The following is a 15,268-nucleotide window of genomic DNA, read 5'->3' as shown; positions in this document are numbered from 1 at the left end:
CCTCAAAATTAAGTTGGATTTCAAAAACAAGACAAATAACGCCCTTTATGATTGAAAAAAAAAAAAAAAAAATATATATATATATATATATATATTTTGATGTGGCATTTTAAAAAAAAAAGCATCGAAAAGAGAAGGAAATTGTGAAAAAGTGCTTAAAACACTTCTGCAAACATACAGTAGTTCTTTGGTCATTACTGAGCCTGGCACGTCTTGAATATTGTTGAAAAGTGCAGTGTTTGTATCAAAATGTTACTGTTTATCTGCTTTCTAAGTCAGTCCAACTGTAGACAACGTTTCCATTACATTATTTCTTTCTTTATTCTTTGTCTCAAACTTCACGACAGAATCAACATCAAAACAATAAAAACAAAACACTGAATACGTTCTAATCACTATACAGTGAAAAACAAACAAGAAATAGATTCAATAAATTGTACATATGTATCGTTCACTATTCGTGATCAACTCTCAACATAAAGTGGTAAACACATGTCCATTCCAGTCAAATACAATCTAACACAAACAGTGAACAATGCTGTAAGAGACACACACAGAATAATAGGATAATCATCTCCTTACTCGTTTTGCGTGTGAATTAGTTTGTATTGTTTATTGTTGTTATATCACTGAGTTTTTACAGGATTTTAAAATATTATCAAGTTTGTTACATCATTTTATCCCACGAACAGAAGTGCACAAGGTTTCTCAAGTTGTGTGGACTTTTGGATGAATCAAGTTAAATGGGCAGTATTGTGAAAAAATCACTTAATGTTTTTGCTACAGTGATATACAGTACATTCATTTATCCTCATTCAGAGGGACAAAGTTTAAAAAGTTCTGTTTTCTCCCTCCCTTGTTATTCCACATTTTGTAAAAATTCAGCTCAAAACGGGCGAGTTGGATTTTTGCCACAATATTACTCACAGGTAAAACAGACGTACAAAGCACAGAATATACAGTACATTATACTTTATTGTCATATATCTAAAGCTACATACATCTCTGATTTAACCCCTCCCTGAGGAGCAGTGAATAGCCACGGTGTAGCACCCAGGGAGGGGTTAGGGTTAATATAAGGGACTGATCAACATCCCACAGAGTTTACGATTACAAGCCTGCTCCCTTAACCACTAGTCCCTTTATCCACAGATAATAGATTTACGTTCAGTATAAAGATAATCCAGCATAAAGATAACCCAGTATATAGATAATCCAGTATATAGATAATCCAGTATAAAGATAATCCAGTATAAAGATAATCCAGTATATAGATAATCCAGTATATAGATAATCCAGTATAAAGATAATCCAGTATATAGATAACCCAATATATAGATAACCCAGTATAAAGATAATCCAGTATATAGATAACCCAGTATATAGATAATCCAGTATAAAGATAATCCAGTATAAAGATAATCCAGTATATAGATAACCCAGTATAAAGATAATCCAGTATATAGATAACCCAGTATATAGATAATCCAGTATAAAGATAATCCAGTATAAAGATAATCCAGTATATAGATAATCCAGTATATAGATAATCCAGTATATAGATAATCCAGTATATAGATAATCCAGTAAATAGATAATCCAGTATAAAGATAACCCAGTATATAGATAATCCGAAGCACAGTGTGAGCACTAGGGATGGGTGTCATTGACAAAAAAAAAAAAAATTTATCTCTATAATTTCTGGTATTTTTCACGATAACAATAAAAATCATGATAAATAAAAACTATAAATAAAAAATAAATAAAAAATTCACAACTTAGTGTAAACAGGTTCTTTACAAACACAAATAAATGTGAATACATCAACATTAGACACATTAAAAAAGGCTACAATATCTGCTGACTCAGAGAGTTCATGAGCTAATATTTTATGGAATATATTTATACATGTGGGTCACTCCATTAGTGTTGTTGTTTGTAATTCATTTATTTCCTGACTTGAAAGAAAATTACTTTAAAAAAAAAAAGAAAAAAAAAGCACAAATTACTCCATTAGTGTTTTTACTGCTGATGAATCTTGTTTCATTTATCTGATAATGAGTTACATAAAGTTATGATTGATAAATAACTCTGATTTCCTATAATTAAACCAGATCAAACTGATGATTTAATCATTCAGTATATTTAGTTGTAATAATCTCAATAGTTACATTAGTCTAATGGGACATGTTTAGCTTTTATTCTTCCATACAAGTGTTAAATCTGACCATAAACAAGTCGATGGCTCTTTTTACTTGGTCTATTATTCCTTATATGGAGTAGTTAGCGTTAGCTCTTAGCCCAGTCTGTGTGTCAGTGTGTTAGCTTAGCATAGTTAGCTTTAGTTGAGTTTCCATTTCATAATCGTTGCTACAGGTTCATCTCTGTACCCACGTTTGTGGAACTTTGGGTGGATCTGATGGAGGAACTTGGATCGGTTCACTTTGTTGGATGATTGTCTGGTTTTAACCAAGTAGTGGTTCATGATGTATCGTAGCACGGCAGCTTCTGGTCACCAAGACGAGCACCTCACACACACAGATGGCGGTGTGTGAGGGAGGCTGTGGCGGTGCACGGCAGAACTTCTGTAAAACAGCGTTCCGCTCCAGAGAATAATAAGTTGTTGACAACAAACGGGCAGTTTTGGCCGTGGAACAGCTTTTTTTGGGGGGCATTCTTAGCTAAATCGAGGGACAAATGGCCTGTGGCCTTCGCTAATTTCCAACATGAGAATTTATCGTTTATATCATGGGATGACATATTCTTATCGGTGAGAATGTTTTTGACGATAAATCATAAACGATAAAATATCGCACATTCCTTGTCAGCGCTCACAACCACTTCCATTTTTAGTCAATGTTATATCGCCTCGTATCGCCTTTGACATGATCTGACATGTTTGTGACCCAGTGCAACGCAGCAGTTGGACAAAACAAATGATTATCACCTTAAATGGACTCACAATCCCAATAGCTGCTTAAATATCCGTGTGTTTTACTGTAATGTGTAGATTTTTGGCTGAAAACAATAACAAGAGTGTGTGAATAGCAAAAGAAAATTGCTATGGTAATTGTTACGACCCCCTCCAGGATGTTATGCCAAAAGGCTCGAGGGGCCACAACATAAATGACGTCGGACAGAAATCAAAGGTATTTATTAACAAAAGTAGCAACACAACAAACTAAAAGGAGACGCTGGCTAAACTAAACAAACGTAAGGTGGACACTGAGCAAACCCTATACAGCGCCGTCGTCTCAACGTCCACCCTCTAAACTATAAAACTTACTAAAGACTAAAACTACACAAAGACGAAAACAGGACCACCAGAAATCTCCATCCAAACTAAAATAACAAACTTACAAAGGAGCAGAAGAACTCTCCACACGTGTCTGATGCTGCGCCTCCTTCCTTCTGGTCCTCTAAGCTCCTCCTCCCTCTCCACCTGATTACTGATGTGAATCAGGTGTTTAGGTGAGAGGGAAGCACCAGCCGTAACAGTAATAAAGCTGTGGCATGAAGTATGCGTCTGCAGACACGCCCACTGATGCATATGCACGAAGGCTCCAAAACAGCCTGTTTTTAGAAGCGTCCTTTTCAGAGGCTAAAACTCTGGAAAACAAGGGAGTTTGGGAAAATCAACCTTAAATACTATGTGTTTTGAGTTCTTAGAACATATGGAGATGAGAGAACAATAGCATAATACTGGACCTTTAAGGGATGTGATTTAAAAAAAAAGAAAGGGGATTAGTGTGGTCTATAACCCACATGATTAATGATCCTTATAATTCTTAATTTATAATGAGCAGATCTGTTGTAGATTTGATTTATACATATTACCCCAGACTTCAACGCAGTAAGATACTGCAGGCATGGCAGGATCATTGAGCAGTAAAGCTTATTTTAGTACTAAATACTTTCTTTATTAATTATTCCAAGATTCCTTGACATTTTTGAACACAGATGTCTTCTGTATGGTTTCCAGCCAAGCTTGTGGTCGAGTTTTTAAATAATATGGAATACTTTAGGCAACCGTGTTGAATGTTTATCTGTGAGTAGGGGTGTCCTGATCCGATATTGATATCGAATATCGGCCTAAAACCTCCGATATACGCACTCCAATAAGTTTTTGTTGTTGTTGTCTCCGCCCTCAGTTGTTCCCACCATATAATGACACTAAAAAAAACTGAAGTCAACTTGAATTGCTGACTATTGTTTTCTGTTTGAGTAACATCACTTGATCAATCTTTTTCTAACATCCCACACAGCAAAGTAAGTAATAAAAGTATGTATGATTCGTGCTGATATCGGATCGATATAGGTATCGACCAATACGCAAGGTTGCAATATCGGTATCGTATCAGAAGTGAAAAGACCTGCTACATCCACCAACCAGCAGGAAAAACAGACCGTATACAGGAATGCTGAGCTAACATGATGATCATCCCTGTGATGATTATTTCTGACAGAACAATAACAATGCACTCATCTGACGCCCCACCTCTATAAAGTGTCAGTTTAACTGCCTACAGCGCAGACTTCATAGATCTTTATTTTGCTTCTCAAACAACTAATGATACCTCGTCACAGAAGATCAATGAGTAATCAAGGAAAATCCATACGTGAGGGCCTCCGATGGGTCACGTTCCCATAACCATTACGGAGAGTCTGCAAGATGGATGATAGTTTTCTTAGGCTAAATGTTGGATGTCCACGGTGGGAGATTAGTTGTTGCCAAACGCTTTAATGTGCACTAACTTGTTATTACGCACTGAGGGAGTGAGAGCATGGTGGAAGAAGTTCAGTGTTGTTTGTTGGTTCATTAATGATTTATTTATTTTGTTTCTTTGTTTATGTATTTATTCATTTATTCATTTTATCTAAAAAAAAAAAAACTATAGCAAAGCGTATATTACCTATAGGTTTCTATAGAAGACTTTATACCTAAATGTTTAATGGGCTCTACTTTAAAAACATACAAACTAAATACAATATTTTCTAAATGAAATACAAAGCATTATCTTAGCTGTCCAGATCTTTTAGAATAGTGGTTCTCAAACTTTTTTTTGCTCAAATACAAAATAATATTTTGCTTAGAAAACATTTTAAAGAATCTAATTTTTTATAGAAAAGTGGAAAAAAAACACTTTTTAGTGCAGTAGTTCCCAACCTTTTTTTTAATTATGACCTGTTTTGATATCAAGAAGTTCTGGTGACCCCAAAGACAGGTTTTTTTTTAAAATTCGTTTTTGATGTTTGAGCTCAGGTTTTTTTTTTTTTACTGCATCTTAGTTGAGGTAGATTTATAAGTGAATTTATAGAAATACAGTTGTTTAAGATTGTTTTTGTTTTTTTTAAAGAACAACAATTTTAAAAATCTATTTTTTTAAATCTATTTAAATTTCCCATAAATTTCAGGTGACCCCACATGGAGTCCCAACCCCAAGGTTGAAAAACATTGATTTAGTGGCTCCTGAATAGGGTTGGGTATCTGTTGGGTTTCATCGTTAAACGGGTACTTTAAAAAAAAAAAACTATTAAACCGCATACACTTTTTTCAGGGCCAAATTGAACACAATATTACCTTAAATAATGTATATATATACATATATATATATTTATAGTAACATAGAAATAATATAAACAAAAACATTTAAATAATATCAAATAAAACAATCATGTATTAAACTATATAATACTGGGGACGAATATTGTTATGATTTTATTTGTCAATAATTATTAATAGCCTTCGTAAAATTTCAATATATATATTTTTTAAAGCTATAGGGAGCCATTGCAAAAGAGTCAAAGAGCCACATGTGGCTCCTGAGCCACAGGTTGCAGTAAACCCCTGAGCTAGCCAATCTGTTGTATTCCTGTGTAAATGTAAAACGGTGCCTTTTAAATCTGATGTTAAAGCTTAAGTTCAACCTTTTGTCTACAAACATGACTTACTATGAGCTTAACATTAAACAGAAAGTCAGCAGACGCTGAGTTGGAGTATAGACATACTGTACTGTAGCTCATAGTTGTTGTCACACGTTGAATGGCAACGGTGTTTGCTAGCTTGCCATTAGCTGGCACATTAAATACTAGACTAAACCGAAGAGGAAAGGATGCTGTGTCATCACACTAACAGCGCTGGGAGCGCGACTCACTTCAATTTGTCTGGGGGGGTCGACACTGGCTGCTGCTGTTGTTGACGTGCTTTACCCCGGGTCACGTAGGTTAGCAAACACGGTGCATTGTTGGGCTTTTAAGTAAACTCCATGTGGTCTTTTATCCTCTCGCTATCAGTTATGAGCAACGGGTGCGCTGAATCTGATGAGTAGTGGCACTGACGTCACAATCAACAACCGGGAGGGTGGCGGGGCACCGAAATGTTCGTTCTTTTTCGGTCTGGTTACTACCATTTACGTCAGAACCGGTGCCATATTGGTACAGCGTTTCGGTAACAAACCCTACTCCTGAATAACGATTAGTCTCAACATTGTCGACAAAAATCGAGAACAGAATTTGTTAGCGATGCATGTACTGTAATTGTCAACAATTGTCAGTTACGTAATCGCCGTGTTTTTCAAGCTGTGGACCGAACTTTGTTTTTCATGAGGAGTGGCTCATCCCATCTTTGCTCAGAGCTGTATACACATTACGGACATGATTAGCAAGAAATATATCGTCAGAAACATTCCACCGGTAAGAATATGTCATCTTATGATAGAAATGATAAATTCCCATGTTGGAAATTAATGAGGGCCACGGACCATTTGCCTCATTTTAGCCAAAAATGTCCCTAAAAACCTTGTTGTACCAGACAAAATTGCTTTAAGTCTTTCGTCAACAACTTCTTTGTAGTGACATTACCGGGTGCTCCGCACTGTTGACGCGCTCACACTCAGTCGGGCGCTGCTCGTCTCAGTCCACCTGATACATCACGCACCACTACTTGGTGAAGACCAGACACCCACCCAACAAAGTGAACCAGTCCAGGTTCCTCCATCAGATCTAACCAAAGTTCCCAGAAACACGTTGTTGACAAAGATGAACCTGCTCAACTAAAGCTTGCTAAGCTATCCCACAGAAACATAAGACTGAGCTAAGCGCTAATGCTAACAACTTCATTAAAAGAATAGACCAACTAAAAAGAATATACGTCTGACTGTCATTAAACCACAAAGAGCCACTGATTAACAGAAAGATGTTAAACTTTTATGGAAGGATAAAAGCTAACATATCACACGTCGTGTGAAATAAATGTTAGCAGTAAACTAACGTCACTATTCATCTGTCCCAACTTGTGAAAAGCAATATTTTTTAATTATATTTCATGTGATCCCATTAGACAGTAATGTAAATATTTTGACTATTACACCAGATATTACACCACTATTACACCAGAACACAAACCTGTCAAGTTTTGAATTTGAAAATAAGGGAAATTTTCTGGCGCCCACTACGAGCCGTCCCACCCGCCCAACCAAGCTCCAGTAACACTTATATTTTAAGACAGATGTACAAGAAATCTAAAATATCCACTTATCAACCACTTACTAAATACATAATGTGATTAGAATCTGGTAGCTCGACCTTTATTAACATTGAAATGCTGTGAACTTTCCTACTAGGGCTGGTGATATGAACCAAAACTCATATCTCAATATTTTTTCTCAAAATGATGATATATGATATAAATCTAGATAATTTTATCAAACAAAGTCTGACCAGAAAAACAATTCTGGGTTAAATTTGCTGATGCAAAATGTCACACAGGGACATTTATTAACAAACAGCTGATCAATATGTGACACTCATTAATCATCTAACTGAGCTTTACACGTTGTTCTGAGAAGTAAAAGCAGCGACTCCTAAAACTAGTATTTTATATACACAATAAGCTATAATTAATATATACAGTATATATATATTGATACATGAATTATTATAGTTTTCTATATCGCCAAAATAGAAAACTCGATACATCTTGAATCTCGATATATCGCCCAGCTCTAATTCCTAAATTATAAAACAGTCTAAATAAAAACATAAATGTGTATATGAAGCACATGTGTTTATTTAATATACTTACAGTTTATATACAAGTCAACACATATTTACTGTTAATTTCACATTGTTTGTCTTTAAGTTAGACATTAACATTTTATTTTTATTAGATATTTTCTTATAATTTCTCATGCTCACTCATATAGTTCTCTGATATTCACTAATGACTTATTAGACACATTTATTACAGACTTTACATTATTTAACACTTTTTGAAAGGAGTGTATAGTTGTGGAGCTTGTGATTGGCTGATTTTTCATGGTGACTTACGTGGTTCCTTCTGCTGTGGTAGACGCTATAATATCAGTTATTAATCTTACAGAATGTGTAACTGTGTCCCATCCTGATGGTCTTTAGGAAAATAAACTCTGTCTCATTTTACAACGTATTTACACCAGTTCTTTGGTTTTTCACTAGAGCGTCTTCATTCATCATCTCTGTTCTGAGTTGTTTCCAGGTTTGTTGCCACTGTCAGCACTAATCTCATGAGAACTGCCACTCAGGCCATTTCAGGTGGAAGTTCTCGTGAGGCTAGTGACGCTGTTCAGTTCAGTAAGGAACCTTTTAATTATTATTACATTAAAATACGGGATATTTACGGGAAAATACTAATACTGGACAATGGCGGGAACGAGGGGTAAAAATACGGGAGTTTCCCGGCTAAAACGGGATACTTGACAGGTATGACAGAATATCCCATTAGTAATGTTCTCAGTATATTGATGATTAAATCATCAAGTCTGATCTGGTTTAATTATAGGAAATCAGAGAAATATTTAGTAACCATAACTTAATGTAACTCATTATCAGATATAAAATAAACTAAATTCAACAGCAGTAAAAACACTATTGGAGTTCATTTTGCTTTTCATGTGCTTTTTAATCGCTGTTTAATTTAATTATAGATGAGGAAATAAATGAATTGCATACAATAACACTAATAAAGTGACCCATATGCAAAAATATATGCTATAAAATATCAGCCGATCAAGAATAGCTCTTTGAGTCACCAGCTATTGTAGCTGTTTTTTTAAATGTGTAAATATTATCACTGAAAAACATTCTAATGTTGTGTATGTACTGTATGTACTCAGTCTAATATGTGTTTGGAAGGAATCTGTTTTCACTTTAAGTTGGGAATAGTTTTATTTATTGTTTTTATTTGTCGTAACTTGCCCTTTTTTTTAGCAACATAGAGCAAAAAAATTGGAGGATTTATCATCCGATTAGTCAATTGAGTACCCCCTATAGTACCATGTACCCCCATTTGAGAAACACTGTTTTAACTGACCAAGAGTAATACTTTAAATACCAATAAGGATCAATACAATACAAGGGATTGGTATGTTTGAAGTGATTTCAAGTAAGACTTCTGTATACTTTGGTGCACAAATATTAGATTAATTATTGAATAGGCATTTTAATATTGATGAAGTTTATATGTGTATAACAGCAGGAGTTACGCTAATATGTAACAACAAACTCTCAGCAGACACACAAGTATGAGTTTAAACTGGGATGTTCACTTCACGCACCGAGCAACAGAAGTGCAAAGCATTAAACACATCGGCCCTCATTTTAGCAACCTTGCGTAAAAACAGGTGCAAATTTGAGTTCACATTTGGTCGTATGACAGGACCAACCTGTGATTTATGAAATATTTGTATCTGACCTATCCCAGCGTACAAATAAATCCAGCAGCCAAATTCAATCATCAATAACATGTTACACCCTCCTGTTTCGGAGGCCCCACCCACTGAGGTCAAACAAGAAAATAAACTTTTCCAAGATGAAAATCGGTATCCTCACATCTGAGGTGGAGCAAAACAAAGATGTGCTTTTTGAACGTGTGAAAACTGGCCTTAAAGAAGCACATTCATGGTAAACACTCTGTGCAAGAGGATCAACTACTGAGCACAGACGTCTGCCCCCCTGTGTGCACTGAGAACAACTTCACAACAGAGATTCTGAAGACACACACAAATATATGATGCTTATATCGACCTCAGTCCTCACGCTTTAGCCAAAAAATATCACGTTAAAAAAGATTAACCATTGAAACGCTTTTAAAAAAGCTTTAAAAAATGACTTAAATGTTGTCCCTTGTCTGTGTTTAATATGCCTTCAGCCAATCACATTCCCAATTAAATACTGCAGTACATTTGTAAACGTTTAAGGAACTATTTACATTTAAAAGCATGAATGAGGTCCTGTTTCCTCCATACAGCCCCCAGTGATGTGCTCATTCTCCAAGGCAGAGCATAGCAGCACGTTCCGTGTGTGTGTGTGTGTGTGTGTGTGTGTGTGTGTGTGTGTGCAGTGGCGGTTTTTGATATCGGCAACCGCCCAGGGCAGCAATCTCTAGTGGGCGGCACAAGAAAAAAAACATTACTTTTATATAGTGCTGCTGGGCTGACTGAGTGCCCATCCTCATAAATTATGACGATGTTGAGGTATGTTTGTGCGTTTGAAACACACAAACACACCTCGACATTCACCGCCACGTCACACAAAGGTGTCCAAACACCTGGAGACGTCAGCGTGCGCCGACCGGCTGGAACACGCTTTGTTTGCAGCCTCGAGCGCATGCAGCCAGAGCCCCTTCAGAAAAGAATGTATTTAAGGTTATTCGCTGTACGACGCGCATGCAGTGCACCGTGCAAGTGCGTTAAATGGTTCTCAGTGAAAAGTCGGCTCCAATCGTGACTCTTTAGTAAAGAGAGAAACATGTATAAGAAATAGAGAAATGAGAGGAAAGCGTGAGTGTAAAGAGTCAAGCTACTTTGAAAATAATCTTTTTTTTAGACTTGTACAGTATAATTAACACCTGTGTTAATCCTTCCTGATTATTCTTGGTGGAATGAGCTTCTTCACATCTGTGAAAGTGTGCTGTGGTATCTGCTGCAGCTATTCATTTCAAATTTGCGTTAAACGTTGCTTTAGAGAACAACAGTGTGTAAAATGTTGACAGAAATGGTTAAACGGAGTCAATAACAATGAGAAGTGGAACGAGGGACATTCCTGAAACTAGAAAACATCTCCTTATCTTTTAAGGCTTTTTTTCTCACTCGGTGCAGCATCTGTTTCATATTTCTCCTGAACGCAGTCGTTTCTATGGCCTCTTTCTGGTGATTAATAGGGTTCATCAAATTGTCTCATCAAACTTACAAATAAATAAATAGTTTTGCCATTTTGTCCTTTTCAGCTTTGCAATAAATGTAAACATTATTTAACAAATAATCAGATAAATTGTCATCAAATGTGTCCAAACTATTATTGTATTTATTTATTTAACTCTTATCCATTTAAATTAAACGTTTTTGGCTAAATAATAATAAAGGACAAGCAGTTTGGCAGTGATAAGCATAAACCACACCATAGGTGAAAAACAAACATATGAAGACATCATTTATGACTTTGCCTGCAAGGCAAGACGGGTACATTTTTAGTTTCAACAAAGCACTAAAAAAGTGATACAGAATACAGATTTTACAAGCTTTAAATTGCCTCACTTTGTAAAATACTTTGTTTTACTTGTTTTGTATATAGTTTTCTTGAATGTTAATAGTTGGAAATGTTAAACCATAATTTATTCTAATAGTCTACTAAGCTATGCACAGTTTACCAGCCTTATGTTACATTACTTGTTATTGTTATTTATTGTGAAGAAGAAAGAAAACCATAATAAATAATAGCTTTTCATTTTGGCCCAGTTATTAGTATGTGGGTTTGGGGTGTGGGTGGTGTTGGTGAGGTCGGAAGTTGGTGGAGTCAGATCCACCACTCTGTGTGTGTGTGTGTGTGTGTGCGTGCGTGCACTGGGTGAACCTATATGCTCCCGTAGTATATATATATATATATATATATATATATATATATATATATATATATATATATATATATATATATATATATATGCAGTATACCAGCGGAGAAAAGTAAGTATTCCTTGAAAGGAAAACCAAAAAAGTGGTAAATGTAATAACATGGCCTTTTATAAATTGATTTTATTTTGTTTAATGTGTTTTAATAATGCTATTTCATCTGTTCTAAATGTGTGTCGATTTTGCTGCTGCACCATAAATCCACTCAGATTATTGTACATGAGCTCAGACCTGATGTAAGGTCTGACCGTAGCGTACGATTACGTCAGAATTAATAAACACCAAAGCTGGCGTGAATATGGTCGAACACAAGTCATACGCTAAGATCTGAAGGTTCGAGCGCTTGATAAATGACGGCTAATTAACTTAAAGAAACTGCTGTACTTATTTTCAGTTTAAAAACAGTCACATGATTAAATTTATTGATGCAAATCTTCCCATGCAGTCGGAGCAGCTCATTCCCCTCCATGCATTTTCACCCTGAGTAGAACTAGCCTCACTAACTGACTCAACAGTATTTTAAATTTACAGTAGGAAAACTTGTTCCATGCTTTTCTTTGGCAGTTTGTGATAATTTGGTGTCCCTTAAAATTGCAGTTTAGCAACAAACCCTGAGCTTTATCTTCTCCATCTTTGCTCAGGCGAGTAACGTCACTTAAATAGGTTTATTATCCCTGAATCAAAGCCTACCCCCAAAAGCTTCCCAGCTCTCAGAGGGGCTGAGTGCTGGGACTTATCACCACCCACCAGAGGCTGCAGTAGAGCACCATGCAGCTTGTATGAACCACACACAGCTCTAAGGTCCTGCAGACTAATAGAGACACTTTCTGACTCTTTAACTCAAGCAGAACCTCTTTAATGTTTTTACTCATGTTCATTTGGTTCTATATTTTTCTCCCTTGTTTTAAATGTACTACTGTTGATTTTACATTAAGAATAGAGAGTTCCTCTAATGGTCCTCCTGTTTCTCACTCATCCCACCGACTCACTGCTCCATCTTCTCTAACCACACAGACATTTATTCTGAAGGAGTTTACATGTTCCTCTCATAAATCACAATTGACATGGAATAGCCTTCGCATAACAACAAAGTATTGTGATGAATGTTTGTAACTTTAAATGTGAACATGAAATTTCTAAATCGTGTTGTTTGTTTGGGACTTTTTAAGTTAAGTGTTGAAGTGTTAACATTAAAGTAAGTATTTGGGTTACAAATATACATTAGACAATATGTTTTTTTTATTATTATTATGTTGTACTGAGTTGCCATCACAGTTGCCAAAATATATCAAAATGTTTTTTTTTAAACAAAAACATTTTAGTAAATGTGCTTACGTATTTAGTTTTTACTACTGATTTAATGTTCTTCTTGAATTTTAAACTGTTACGTGTTGCACTTTTTAATCATGTAAAGCACATTGAATTGTCTTGCGTATGAAATGCGCTATACAATTACATCTGTCTTGCCTTTATAGAGCAAATAATAATAATAATATAATAATAAATGGCACAATTAGTGATTCATCACGTCCCGTATGTCCTAAAAAGTTATCTGTGTTCTTTTCGCTTTCTGTACAACTTCTCAGGCTCCTAATAAAATGTGACTTTAACGATGGTTTCTCTGAACAACTGGAACAAGCTGCGCTAAACCCAAGTCCATGGTTGGGGAAAAGTGTGCGTAAATACGCGCAATCATTGCAGTGGAATGTGTTGTTACTTTAATGTTTTCCGTGAAGCACGTGGATGTTAAATAGTCATCGGTAAAGACAGCAGACAGCCAAGGCACGTGCGTGACCACATTCCGCTGGCACGTGAAGATGTTTTAATGGTCGGAAGCTAAACTTGGTCTGCATGAAGCACCGCGGGTTCACACACTTCCATCCACTGTCTGAGCAGCACAGGACGGTCAGTGGAAGTCAAGGTGTGTCCGTCACACGCACACAGAGCTTTCTTACCTTCACCTGAGGCGGCGGGACGGGAATCACCGGAGGAGAGTTTGGAACAAGATGATGAAGAAGGAGAGTCCGACTGGATTATCCACCACCACCACCACCACCACCACCACTCCTCTGAGCCTCAGAGTCTGAGGTGTAGGACTCACACATGCACGTGTACACGCACACACACACACACACAGTGTCTGTCACTGCAGCTCCAGCCTCCGATGTTAGAGAGAGAGAGAGAGAGAGAGAGAGAGAGAGAGAGAGCTACCTGATTGAGGCACACACACACACACACACACACACACACACACACACACACACACACACACGTACATAAGTTGTGTTAAAGTGAATTTGTTGCCACTAAGCTGGTCACACCCCAGCATCCACGTGTCCAGTTTCCAGTTCTCTGCACCAGTGTGTGTTCATTTTTACAGCAAATTTCATATAGTTTTAGTCACAGTGTTTTAGTCAACTAATTACTACTCTTAATAAATAACATTTTAGTCGACTAAATCTGTTACAGACACAGTTGACTAAAATATACAGGATAAGTTTATGCATTTAAAAAAAAAGGATGAAATTACCATTGTTCAACCTGTTATATGTTAGTATTATCCATCCATGCATTCATTCATCTATCCATACATCTTCTTTTGCATTTCTGTTGCCGTGTTGCGGGGGCTGCATCCTGAGCAGAGAGGCCAAGACTTCCCACTACCTGGCCACTTCTTCCAGCACTTCCTGGGGGATCCTGAGGCGGTCCCCGATCGCAAGGATGTGCCCGGCACGCCTCACTAGGGAGGTGTCCGGGGGGAATCCTAATTAGGTACTCAAGCCACTTCTTCCGGCTCTTCTCAATATGGAGGAGCAGCTGCTCTACTCTGAGCCCAGATGACTTAGCTTCTCACCCTATCCCTAAGGGAGAGCCCAGCCACCCTAGGGAGGAAACTCATTTCGACCGCTTGTACCCGTGATCTTGTTCTTTTGGTCGTGACCCAAAGCTCATGACCATAGGTGAGGGTAAGAACTAAGAACGATCGGGTTGATGAAGAGTCCACATCACTGCAGACGCTGCACCAATCCACCCGTTGATCTCTCGCTCCATCCTTTCCTCACTTGTTAACAACACCTCGAGGTGTCTGAACTCCTCCACTTGGGGCAGGATCTCACCCCCAACCCGGAGAAGACACTCCACCTTCTTCCAGTCGAGAACGTGGGCTCGGATTTGGAGGTGCTGATTCTCACCCCGACCGCTTCACACTGGGCTGCAAATGATCCAGTGAGAGTTGATGGGGCCAACAGGACCACATCATCTGAAAAAAGCAGTGATGCAATCCTGAGGCCCCCAAACTGGACCCCCTTAATGTCCTGGCTGCACCT

At 37.1% G+C, this 15,268-nt stretch overlaps 1 protein-coding gene across 2 annotated transcripts in view; it reads right to left on the bottom strand.

The window, feature by feature from the left end:
- Positions 1-13,984, bottom strand: part of ecel1 (endothelin converting enzyme-like 1) — a 103,100-nt gene extending 89,116 nt beyond the window's left edge. For both annotated transcript variants that reach the window (XM_028465746.1, XM_028465747.1), the window contains exon 1: positions 13,898-13,984. The gene's annotated coding sequence lies outside the window, so the exon portion shown is untranslated. The remainder of the gene's footprint in view (positions 1-13,897) is intronic.
- Positions 13,985-15,268: the final 1,284 nt, after the last annotated feature.

Source organism: Gouania willdenowi, chromosome 13 (genome assembly GCF_900634775.1).
Source record: "Gouania willdenowi chromosome 13, fGouWil2.1, whole genome shotgun sequence".
Taxonomy (NCBI): domain Eukaryota; kingdom Metazoa; phylum Chordata; class Actinopteri; order Blenniiformes; family Gobiesocidae; genus Gouania; species Gouania willdenowi.
This window is presented reverse-complemented; position numbering and strand designations above follow the sequence as displayed.